General features: G+C 36.1%; 1 long non-coding RNA gene across 1 annotated transcript; it reads right to left on the reverse strand.

Annotated features, from left to right (window-relative positions):
- Window positions 1-1641: 1641 nt before the first annotated feature.
- Window positions 1642-10421, reverse strand: LOC140178955 (uncharacterized). Its single transcript, XR_011872123.1, has 2 exons — window positions 9166-10421; window positions 1642-3993 (listed from the first exon to the last, which is right to left on the reverse strand). It is a non-coding gene; the product is annotated as an uncharacterized lncRNA (long non-coding RNA).
- Window positions 10422-13924: the final 3503 nt, after the last annotated feature.

Here is a 13924-nt window from a genome sequence, read left to right on the forward strand (position 1 = left end):
AATCAATAACTAAAAATCAATTAAAGGTAAAAATAGTTCGTTGCATTAATAAATCCCAAAATCATAAACATACGTATCTGAATAGGGTTAAGAGGTAATCAAAAGAGTAAAGGAATAAGAAAACAAACTAGAATAATGAAACTTCAATGGAGGTAGTGACTCTTCTCAATATCCAAATCAAAAGCATAAAAAGCATAAAAACTATGAATATGAAGAAAACCTAGAGGAGAGTGATTTCTCTCTAAGATTTCAATCTAAAACTAAAAACTATCCGAATGAGAATGTGTCTTGAGTCTCTGCTCGTCCCCTGGCTCTAGTCTGTGTTTCTGGGCCAAAACTGGGTCCAAACTCGGCCCAAAATTGCCCCCAGCGTTTTCTGTTATTTCTGCAGGTAGCGCATGTCATGCGTACGCGTCGGTCACGCGTACGAGTTGCTGGTCAACTTCACGTGTCACGCGTACGCGTTAGTCATGCGCACGCGTCGCCGTGCGAACTCCAATTCACGCGCACGCGTGAGCCATGCGTGCGTGTCACTTCTCGCTGGTTGTCTCCTTTATTTCTTATGCTCCTTCCGTTTGTGCAAGCTTCCTCTTCATCCTTTAAGCCATTTCTACCCTATAAAGCCTGAAAACACTTAACGCACAGATAACGGCATCGAATGGTATAAAGGAGGATAAAAAAATATACAATTTAAAGGCTAGGAAGCAAGTTTTCAACCATAGAGTAAAATTGGGAAGAAATTGTAAACTCATGCAAAATGTATGAATAAATGTTCATAGGTTTGATAAAAACCACTCAATTGAGCATAAGATAAACCATAAAATAGTGCTTTATCACCCTACATCGAGGATAAGTCAAAATGGCATAATTGATTCCAATCCCTAAGTCCTAGTCAACACTAGTAGATCACTTAGAGTCAAGGGAAACCAAACCAATTAACAATCCTCACACAATGTGGAATGGACATCGACAATTCAATTTCACCTAAACACCCAATTTCTCAACCAAGAGTGTGAAAACTAAACATGCAAGAAATTAAACATCAAAGCAATAAAAGTCAAAGCAATTAAATGCAAGGAAAGGAAACTTAAAATTCAAGAAACCTCTTGGCAAGTAATTGAGAGCTAAGGTTACCTATCCTAGCCATTGACCACAAACATATGATGATTATGAAGAGTTAATCCTACTTAGTCAACCTTACATCGAAGATAAGTCAAATAGGCATAGTTGATTTCAATCCATAAGTCCTAAGTCAACACTAAGGGTCACTTAGAGTCAATGAAAACCAAATCAACTAACTACTCTAATGTATCAACAAGAATAGACATCAATGACTCAAGGGTCACCAAAGTCATCAATTTCAAACCAAGAGTGGAGGAACACTATGTAAAAACCAAGCCAAGCATTTTATCAAATACTTGGTGAGCATGAAAATAAAATAACATTAAATTGCATTAAAAATAAAAGCTAACTACCAAAAGAAAGGAAATGATAACAACAACTAAGGAAAGCAATAAATGAGCATAAAACATAAATAGCATTAAATATAAATTAAAATAACAAAGAGTGTTCATAACATGAAAAGTGACATAAAAGAGAAATTAACAAAAGAGATGAAGAAGATAAAGACAAAAAAGCATAGAAACATAAATGAAACTACATTAAAACAAAAATTAAAAGTAGAAATTACAAGAAAATTAATCTAAGAAACCCTAATTCTAGAGAGAAGGGGGAACTTCTCTCTCTAGAATACAACCTACATAATGCTAAACTAACCCTAATTTCTCTCCCCTTCATATGGAGTGAGGCTTTGCTTGATATAGCACTCAATCAGCTTCAGAAAGTCCCAAAATTGAGCTCTGGAGGCCTAGAAATCACCCCCAGCGATTTCCATTAAGTGAGTCACGTGCTGGGACGTGTGCGTACACACAGGTGTGTGCGTACGCACACATGCTAATTTTCTTCTTGTGCCCACGTACAAGATGTTGTGCGCACGCACACATGGCTATGTGGTTCTTGTGTGTATGCACAGGGGTTGTGCGCACGCACATTCCAATGTGTGCTTCTCTTTTGTTTTCTTCATGTTTTCTCCCTTTGTACATGCTTCCTTCCACTCTTATCAAGGCATTCCAACCTATTATTCCTGAAATCACTCATCAAAACCATCAAGGAATTGAATGGGATAAAAGTGGTATAAAAGTTATTAAATTAAGCACAAAATAGCATGTTTTCACAATTAGGCTCAATTAAAGGAGAGAACACAAAAGCATGCTATTTGGGTGAATAAATGTGGGTTTATATGATGAAATTCATTCAAATTAAACCTAAATATGTTGTCAAATATGGATTCATCAATTCTCCCACACTTAAACAATAGCATGTCCTCATGCTAATCACAATCAAAGGAGAAGAATAAGGAGGGTAAGCAATTTATTAAATGCAACTAACTACATGCATGCAACTATGCTAAATGCTATCTATCTATATATATACTATAATTCCTATTGAGTTTGGCAAAAACAAACAAAAGAATCTCAATCAATCCAAAACAAAGACTTAGGGCCAAGACAAGAAAATATATCAATATGATCAATGTCCAAAGATTTGATTTGAAATTTTCAAAAACTAACAAGCAACTTGCAAGAAGATACAATATGAGAAATGGAAACATAGAATTGAGTGATCGAACCCCTCACTGGATATGTATACACTCTAATCGCTCAGTGTTTAGGGCTTAATCACTCAATACTCATTTAATCATATTTCTCAAAGATTTGCAAGTCATCTAACAATCAACTAATATTTGATGCATGAATGCAAATATCATGAGGTCTTTGGAGGGTTGTAATGGGCTAGGGTAAGGGTAGGATTAATATGGTTAAGTGGACTAGAAAATTGGATCTTTGATTAGCTCAAGTATCCCACCTAATCCTATATCAACCTATTTACACATAAGAAAACAATCTAACTTCTCATTTATCCTCTTTCTCACATTCACTCATGCATCCTTTTTCCAATTCACACACATATGCATCCTTTATTTACATTCTTATTTTATTTTCTTATTATTTTCTTTTTTTCTTTTTTTTTATCATAAAAGAGAGATGCATATGTTTCAAGTAATGAATGCATGAGTGTTTACCCATTTTTCCAAATATTTTCAATGAACACCCAAACTAACTAACTACTAATGTTTTCCCACAAATATCCCCCATACTTGAATAACACACACACACACTCAAACCTAAGCTAATCAAAGATATAATTCATGGTCACAATGGTTTTTCACTTAGGGAAAATGGTGTGCTTAAAATTAGAACAAAGGGGAATTAAAAGGCTCAAAAGTGGTTACAAAGGTAGGTGTAAGGGTTGGCCATATGGGTTAAGTGAGTTCAATTCAAAAATGGCCTCAATCATACTAAATGCATTCAAAACAACAAATATAGGACATAAAGAATCCAAGCAAATCAAAAATCACAATCATAAAAGGAGTATATCACACAAGAACAAAATTTGTGGTGAAGATGTGCAACCACACAATTAAAACTCAAATCTCACTTGGTGTTTTGTTCAAGCTCTTTTCTATGTTCCATAAAAAGAATATTTCATGCAAGTTCAAAAACAAGTTTTCAAATCTAATCAATGGAATGCCCAAAAAGAGATTTCTTGAAAATTATTTGTTGTTTTAACGAAACTTATTTCCTATACTATGCAATTAAGCAAATAAAACTATAGGCAAACTAAAATATATACAAGCAAACTAAACAAAATGCAACGTCATGCAACACTAAACAAATATTCACAAAGACATAACTACTAAAGACTAGAAAATAGTACAAAGTGTTGAGAAAGAGAAATGTACGCCCCGAAAATTGCGGATCCTCCCCCACACTTAAACGTTGCACAGTCCTCCGTGCATGCACTCAATCCGGGGGTGAAGAGATGCTCTAAGAAGCCCCACCTTTAGCTGGTGGGTATTGGGGCTCCGGGTTGCTGTAGAGAACAAGAATTGAGGAAAAGGTCATAATAGTGTGGTATGATAAAAGACAATGTGTGTATTCTAAATGCGAATGGTTTAGAACACAACACATTAGCCGGATAAAAATAGAAACCATACAATCAAAAGAAAAAACATGTATTCTTCAATTAAGTGGCCTAGGTTGCAAGTAAAGAATAAGCAAAAGTTAAGGCACAAACAAACCTAGATAGCCACAACTAAAGTGAATTGAATATAAGAGATATTGGATATTGAAATCGTGCAAGTGAAAGCTCAAAATTGAATATAAAATGGCACAACCAACAATAACCCATTCCATGATGAAAAGAAAACTCCTTATTCATCATGACACATGATGCAATAGTCACATGGTAAAGGTACTTGTTGCAAAAAGTGACAAGCTAGATAAGAATCAAGTTAAGTCACTCAAACAAATGCAAAGCATTAAAAAGAAACAAGTACCGGACGTGTGATTAATTTGATATGAAAATCATGATGAGCAAGTAATTTTAACTCAATTCACTAAAGTAAAAGTGCACAATTCAAAATGCCAAACAAGGATAAAGTTTAATGTATATGGTAGCTACAACATATGAATCAAACTCACAATTCTTCTAGGCAATTAAACAAAGACTTAATGCTCAGTGCACATATTCATTAAAAATTAAACCAAGACTTAAGTAAGAAGTAACCCAATCAACATCAATCAAACACTTGCAACTTATTCAATTAACAACTATTAAACTAAAACTAATATACTACTAAAATGAGAAATGAAATGCAATGAAAAATAACTAGAATAATTAGAAAAGAGAGAAAAAGTAAGAGAAGGGAGGGATGGAAGGAAGAAGAAGAGAAGAAGTAGAGAGAAGAGGAGAAAAGAAGTAAAATGGGAGAAAACAGGGGCATGCGTACGCACAGGTACGTGTGCATACACACACTAGGCGGAAAAGGGGTTATGCGCGTGCATAGCAGGGTGCGGGCACTGCGAACAGAAGGGAATTTGGTGTTTGTGCGCGTGCACAAGAGGTGTGTGCGGGCACACAAGAGGGAAAAGAAGGGGTGTTCCCACGCACAAGGGGTCCGTGTGCTGCAAACAGAGGGGTTGTTTAGGGTTGTGCGTGCGCACATAGCTATGCGCACGCACAGGTAGGTTTCTTTTTTTAGGAAAGGATCATGTGTGCGTGCACACATAGGTTCGTGCGCACGCACAAGAGCGAAAAGAGGCAGGAGTTCACACGCACAGGCCGTGCTAGCGCTCCCACCAGAGTGGGTGAAAAGGGGTGTGCGTGCGCACAAGGGGCATGTGCACGCACAAGGCGCTAGAAACAGGGGAATGCATGCGCACAAGTTGTGTGAGCGCTCCTAGCAGAGGGCATAAAGGATAGTGTGCATACGCACAGCTGGGTGCGTACGCACAGGTCGCGATTTTTAGTTGTGTGCGTGCGCACATGCCCTGTTTTTCCCAAAAAATTTTCTCAAAATCTAAGGCACCAAGCCTTAACTCAACAAAAGCTCAACATCAAAACATGCAAGAACCCATAAATTCATGATCCAAACTAAAATTAACCTATCTAAACTCAAAATTAAACTAATTCTAAGCTAACCAATCAAACAAAAAATGCAATTAAGGCAAATTATATACAAAGAGAAGGGTTGAAACAATGTTACCATGGTGGGGTGTCTCCCACCTAACACTTTGGGTTTAATGTCCTCAAGTTGGAATTATGTAGAGCTCTAACCAAGGAGGCTTGTGCTTATATTCTCATCTTGGAGCTTCTGTAACGACCCAACTTCCAATACGTCATGATCGTACCAAAAGTAAGGCATTACTGACCTGTTTACCTTATTAACTATTTACTATTAAGCCTTTAGTTCGATATCGCGATTCAATTTTAGTAAAAAAATACCAAAAATTTTTGTTTTTATTAATTAAAATCATATAGCAAACATCACCAAGTAATAATAATCACATAATTATTAATAATAGTAATATTATACAAAAGAATTTAAATAAAATTCAGGTACAACTCCTATCCCTCTGCATAAAATAAAAACTAAAACTACAAAGGCGAGGGAATTCTATGAAAGAAACTCAAGTTATAAACTTAACTCATAAGTAAATTCTAGAATCACCGGAGCTTCAAACTGAATCTTCAAACCTGTGTCACTGAAAGGGTGGAAGATTTTGGGGTGAGAACAAACCACACGTTCTCAGTAGGGAATGGGAATGCCGTAAAAGTAATGAAATAAAATGTAAATAATTAACATACTCAAGAAAACTATATTTCATCCTAAATCCAAAAGCCTTTTTAAAAGTTTTTCCTAGACAGTATGAATGGTCAAACTGTTCCAAGCATAGGTTCATTAAGTCTGCTGAACCAGTTTAGCTTTTCATACTTTTCTAAACCAAAAATATAAACCAAACACAGTCTTCAGTCCATCTCGTAATTAACCACGGCCCTAGGCCCAAGCAACTCAATCAACAACCAAATCATTACAATCTAACCAATTTTCAGTCACAAACACAAGTAAGAAGGTTCAAACACAACCAAGCAGTTATATCAAGTAAAGCAATTAGCAATTAAACATAACTATTCACATAGGCAAACCAATTATAATATGCACACCCAAACAATGTCATATAAATGCATATGATGCATGCCTGTCCTACTGGCCATGAGCTCATGCGTCGGTTATGTTGCCAGACCCGACTCGGATAAGCGGGATTCAACCACCATCCTTATCCGTAGGTTCCACAAGCAAGCGGGACTAAACCACCATCCTTGCCCGGAACACGCAAGCGGGATTTGAACCACCGTCCTTGCCAAATAATTTATCAATATGTGAGCGGGACAAAACCACCATCCTCACTGCAGGCGGGACAAAACCACCATCCCTGCATAACAGTTTACGTACTGAGCAAGCGGGACTATACCACCATCCTTGCCAGGCCTCATCATATTCTCAATAACATCCACAGTCAATCAGACTCAATCTTATTTCAAAAAAAATCATTCTTGTCCCATTTTCAAATTACAAATATATTCAGTTCACATCTTGCCAAGATCTACTTTTCTTGAGTAAATTTTCTTTTCAAAACTTTCAAACAACTTCATAATCAAGCCAGATTCAAAATTTCTTCTGAAAGACTCATAATCACTCATTTTCAAATCATTCGCTTCATCACTTTGAAATCAAGAGTTATTAATCAACAACCTTGGCAAGGTCTCAAGACTTTAGGGAAGAATAACCTGCCTCATTTCTTAAACTCTTTAGAAATTCTCAGAATCATAGTTGCTTAAGTTGAGATAAATTAAAGTAAAGATTTAAAATCAAAACCAAAGCATGTAAGCCAAGAGTTCTCAACCAGTTTCAAAACCAAAATTATTTAAGTCCAAAAAAAAACCCAATTTCTTTTCATTCTTAAATCAGAAACTCTCCCAAAGGTACTTCTTTAACTAAACTTCAAAACATAGGCCCCTTCATATTTAAATCAATCAGGTAACATGAACTTTTATTAAACAGTTTAACTCAAAACACCAATTTCTTAATAAATCATGAACCAATTGGTAGAACCTCTCAAGTCCAAATCTTTTTCTAAATCACATTTTAAAACAGAATCTGGATTTTTATGAAAATTCGGCAGCATCTCCCCTAAAACTTGGACCTTGCCACCCTTTTGGGTTCCCTCTTTCTCAACAAGTCTCCCCCTTTCCTCAACAACTACCAAATAAGAGGTTCTCAAATCAATCAGAAAATTCACAATTTTCAATAGCCAACAGTTCGGTCATAACCTACAATTCCCACATAACCCATCAATTCAACTTTCACCTCATCAATTCGTAACTAACTTTCACTTATCATAGGATTCTTTCAAAATTAAACTCAATAAACTAGTATTCCAAGAAACTTGGTGTTGAGGTAATTTGGTCACAATAAAAACTTATACCTTCTCTCTTAAAATTCTGTTATTGTTTCCTAAGAAAATGCAGAAAAACAGCAGCAAGTAGTAAGTTTGATAAATTCCTTAAGAATCCAGTTTTCACCCAATGCCTTTCAAAATTCACGACCTCAAACAAGACTCTTTTAGCTTTTTATTGAATCAAATTCCAGATTAATACCAAGTCATATGAAAAAGTTATGAAGTGAGAAACACAGCCAGGCCTTTTAGAATTTGGTTTCCAAAATCCTGTGAGTTATCCATACTCTTTTCAACATATCTACTTGGTTAAATAGGATATTGACATGAAATTTAAAATGCAGATTGCGGACACAGGAAACTTGAAAATGCCGTTGGTTTCAGCTCAAATACTTACCAGAATTGAAAGTTAAGTGAGTTGGAAGTTGGTGCTTCTGCAGTAAAGAAACAGAATTTTCTGCAGAAACCATCAATCTTCAAAAATTCATTTCTCCCAAAATACTCATCAATAAATTCTGAATTTTTCATGAGATGCTCAAAACACAGTAAAGTTTCATGCAAAAATAGTTTCATTCAAGTATATGACCTGGGATGCTCCCAGAAACTGATTCTTTCTACTGTCATGTATGCAGAAATTCTGCCTTAAACATTTTCAACAACCTTACTTATCAAAAACCACATTCGAACTTATAACCCTTCCAAAATCACACGTTTAACCTCTTTCCAGTTATTCAAAATTGTCTTCATTGCCAACACAGCCCAAGAACCCAAAATCAATAATTCCCACGATGTCAAGTACTTAAGCATCATCAAACATTTTCTTTTCTACACTATGCCAAGCATAATTTTCCATATACACTCATCATCATTCAAACACACAATAACTCATTAATTCACACCAGCAAGCTCAGCAACAAAAGTAACACCATTTATTCTATCCCTTACAACATTCAGTACGCACAATCATCAAATCAATCACCAACTACATTTATAATTCAACTCAATTCCATCCATATCAGAGAAAACAATATCAATTACAACTTCAAACACTCACAACAAAGCCCAAAGACATTCGCAGCCACATTTAATTCCAGTCATAGCTCAAAATATTCACAACAACTAACAAATTTCAAATGCATTTCAGGCCATTCATGTCAATTAAAAAATTCTAAATCATTTGTTAACCATTTGCACTTATTCAAATAACTTGGTGGGCATTCTAAATTAAAAACGTTAAATCCCCTACCTCAATGTCGCATTAACAACGCAATCAAACCAACCAGCAGCCTTGGTGACATTTTTCCTGTGAGTTCCCTTCCTCTGGCAACAGCACAACAGCTCGGAACCTATGTAGCAGCACCAGAATCATCAAGAGCAGCTCCAGAAATTGGTTCCTAGCGACTCCAATGGCAGCAACAGTGACAAGGTTAAACGGCCTCCTCTTTTTTCTGGTCTTGGATCCCAGTGGCAAAGGCTCCAGCAACTCTGAAACTTGAAGTAGAGGCAGAAAAGAGCTAGAATAGCAGCGGCGATCTTGAACCCAACAAACAGCAACGGCAGTGGTGTTTTCTCAGATTTTAGAAACCAGAAGCAGCAGCAAAACAACGACTCCTTCCCTTGATTCTCGCGACGCTCCTCATCTCTGTACACACAGTAGCAACAGCTTCCTCCGATGGCACCAAGGCACGACGGCGACGGAAGGCACGGCGACACAACTTCAAGCAGTGGGTCGCACTCCTCCTTGCGTCACTGACTCACGTCCTCCTTCCTGAACGTCGCGCGTTCTCTCTCTCTGCTGGTCCTCGACGGCGATGGCTCCAAGGGAGATGACGAGCAAGGACGGCGGTGGCTCCTCGTGGTGGTCGCCCTCCTCTGTTCGGCGATGTCAGTGGCAGGACGGGCTTGGTGGGAGGCAGAACAACGACTGGGCAGCGACGATCGGCGTGGCTTCGACGGCGAGCAAGACGCGGCTGGGTGTGACGGAGTGCGGTGGCGGCGCTGCTCCTCCCTCTTCTTCGCTGGCGCTCTCTCTTCCTGTCTTCTCCATATGTGTGCGTGCGTGTGTATAGTGAGGAAATGAGTGTGAGTTCGTTGGTGAGGCTGAGAGTGAGAGAGGTAAGTCTCTGTGTGTGTCATGTGGTGAGGGTAACAACGCTGACTTGGGGATTAAGGGTGGGTATGTTAGCTGAAGAGGGTGAAGGAGGGGTGGGGTGCGGCTGAGGCAGAGGGAAGCTAGGGTTAGGGTTTCTCAATTTGGGAATTAGGGTTTCTGATTCAATTTGGGAATTTAGGTTTAGGAATTAGGATTTTATAAAAGAATATGGATAGTTATGAATATATATTTTGATAAAATTGAATAGTAGAGTAATTTTAGAATCAAATATACTCTGTTAAAAATATTTAGGAACATTATTTATCAACATATTGCTAAATTCAATCAATTATTTCTAATTTAAATTATAAAATGAACAAGTTAATTATATTTTGTGAAGTACAATTTAAATTCAAATAAAATTTTCTAGATTAAATCATACAAATCTCTATTATTTTTCTATCTCTGAAAATAATTAATTATAATAAAAATTGTACATAAATATTAATTGACTTAAACTTAAAGTATTTATAAATATCAATCTAATCATTTTTAATAAAATCATTTTCTAGGAGTTCAAATAATAACATAATTCATTCAAAATAGAATTTATTTAAATTAAATTATACAAATCTTCTTATTTTTCAATTATCAAAATTATAATTTCAATTATACCAAAGATCCAATAAAGATTATATAAAAATTCTAATTACTTTAAACTCCAATTATCATGAAACTTCATTTAATTATCTTTAGTAAAATAATTTTCCTAAAAAAAATTATCAACAAATAAAATAAATCACAAATAAATAATTATTTAATTTTCAAAAACTAGGGTTGTTACATTCTACCCACCTTAGAAAAATTTTCGCCCTCGAAAATTGCTAGAATAAAATAAGTTCAAACTGAAATCAAAATAAGCAGAATATATGGACAGAAGTATAGGCATTGTCAAGGATGAATATTCAAAGAGTTACGTAAGCAATCAGATTCATCGGCAAGCAAAGGTATACAAGAATGACAAAGTATGGTTGGGAAACAAGCAAATCACATTCTAAGAAGGAAATTCAGACCAGAGAATTCCAATGAAAGCAACGAAGAAAAGGATGGCACGAGTTCATGTGGCACGAGTAAAGATTATACGTCGAATCGAAGCTAACTTCATAACCTCTAACGCTCCCAAACCCCGTTAATCGCATCACTTATAACTTCTATTTCGTCTATGATAACCTATTAGTGTTCCCATATACATAAATCATTAGTACTAAGTTGGCCAGACCTAATACCATGAGGCATGCAATGGTAAACCAACAGTGTTAATCATCAGACAGTCATGCATATAAAACTCAAACTCTTGTTATCAGAACAAGTCACAAAGCATGACAGACACTCAGAGTATGCAGTGAAGCAAAGTCAGTCCATTCCCAAGGCTCTAACAGGAACGAACTGCTCTGATACCATATTGTAACGACCCAACTTCCAATACGTCATGATCGTACCAAAAGTAAGGCGTTACTGACCTGTTTACCTTATTAACTATTTACTATTAAGCCTTTAGTTCGATATCGCGATTCAATTTTAGTAAAAAAATACCAAAAATTTTTGTTTTTATTAATTAAAATCATATAGCAAACATCACCAAGTAATAATAATCACATAATTATTAATAATAGTAATATTATACAAAAGAATTTAAATAAAATTCAGGTACAACTCCTATCCCTCTGCATAAAATAAAAACTAAAACTACAAAGGCGAGGGAATTCTATGAAAGAAACTCAAGTTATAAACTTAACTCATAAGTAAATTCTAGAATCACCGGAGCTTCAAACTGAATCTTCAAACCTGTGTCACTGAAAGGGTGGAAGATTTTGGGGTGAGAACAAACCACACGTTCTCAGTAGGGAATGGGAATGCCGTAAAAGTAATGAAATAAAATGTAAATAATTAACATACTCAAGAAAACTATATTTCATCCTAAATCCAAAAGCCTTTTTAAAAGTTTTTCCTAGACAGTATGAATGGTCAAACTGTTCCAAGCATAGGTTCATTAAGTCTGCTGAACCAGTTTAGCTTTTCATACTTTTCTAAACCAAAAATATAAACCAAACACAGTCTTCAGTCCATCTCGTAATTAACCACGGCCCTAGGCCCAAGCAACTCAATCAACAACCAAATCATTACAATCTAACCAATTTTCAGTCACAAACACAAGTAAGAAGGTTCAAACACAACCAAGCAGTTATATCAAGTAAAGCAATTAGCAATTAAACATAACTATTCACATAGGCAAACCAATTATAATATGCACACCCAAACAATGTCATATAAATGCATATGATGCATGCCTGTCCTACTGGCCATGAGCTCATGCGTCGGTTATGTTGCCAGACCCGACTCGGATAAGCGGGATTCAACCACCATCCTTATCCGTAGGTTCCACAAGCAAGCGGGACTAAACCACCATCCTTGCCCGGAACACGCAAGCGGGATTTGAACCACCGTCCTTGCCAAATAATTTATCAATATGTGAGCGGGACAAAACCACCATCCTCACTGCAGGCGGGACAAAACCACCATCCCTGCATAACAGTTTACGTACTGAGCAAGCGGGACTATACCACCATCCTTGCCAGGCCTCATCATATTCTCAATAACATCCACAGTCAATCAGACTCAATCTTATTTCAAAAAAAATCATTCTTGTCCCATTTTCAAATTACAAATGTATTCAGTTCACATCTTGCCAAGATCTACTTTTCTTGAGTAAATTTTCTTTTCAAAACTTTCAAACAACTTCATAATCAAGCCAGATTCAAAATTTCTTCTGAAAGACTCATAATCACTCATTTTCAAATCATTCGCTTCATCACTTTGAAATCAAGAGTTATTAATCAACAACCTTGGCAAGGTCTCAAGACTTTAGGGAAGAATAACCTGCCTCATTTCTTAAACTCTTTAGAAATTCTCGGAATCATAGTTGCTTAAGTTGAGATAAATTAAAGTAAAGATTTAAAATCAAAACCAAAGCATGTAAGCCAAGAGTTCTGAACCAGTTTCAAAACCAAAATTATTTAAGTCCAAAAAAAACCCAATTTCTTTTCATTCTTAAATCAGAAACTCTCCCAAAGGTACTTCTTTAACTAAACTTCAAAACATAGGCCCCTTCATATTTAAATCAATCAGGTAACATGAACTTTTATTAAACAGTTTAACTCAAAACACCAATTTCTTAATAAATCATGAACCAATTGGTAGAACCTCTCAAGTCCAAATCTTTTTCTAAATCACATTTTAAAACAGAATCTGGATTTTTATGAAAATTCGGCAGCATCTCCCCTAAAACTTGGACCTTGCCACCCTTTTGGGTTCCCTCTTTCTCAACAAGTCTCCCCCTTTCCTCAACAACTACCAAATAAGAGGTTCTCAAATCAATCAGAAAATTCACAATTTTCAATAGCCAACAGTTCGGTCATAACCTACAATTCCCACATAACCCATCAATTCAACTTTCACCTCATCAATTCGTAACTAACTTTCACTTATCATAGGATTCTTTCAAAATTAAACTCAATAAACTAGTATTCCAAGAAACTTGGTGTTGAGGTAATTTGGTCACAATAAAAACTTATACCATCTCTCTTAAAATTCTGTTATTGTTTCCTAAGAAAATGCAGAAAAACAGCAGCAAGTAGTAAGTTTGATAAATTCCTTAAGAATCCAGTTTTCACCCAATGCCTTTCAAAATTCACGACCTCAAACAAGACTCTTTTAGCTTTTTATTGAATCAAATTCCAGATTAATACCAAGTCATATGAAAAAGTTATGAAGTGAGAAACACAGCCAGGCCTTTTAGAATTTGGTTTCCAAAATCCTGTGAGTTATCCATACTCTTTTCAACATATCTACTTGG

Source organism: Arachis hypogaea, chromosome 15 (genome assembly GCF_003086295.3).
Source record: "Arachis hypogaea cultivar Tifrunner chromosome 15, arahy.Tifrunner.gnm2.J5K5, whole genome shotgun sequence".
Lineage (NCBI taxonomy): Eukaryota > Viridiplantae > Streptophyta > Magnoliopsida > Fabales > Fabaceae > Arachis > Arachis hypogaea.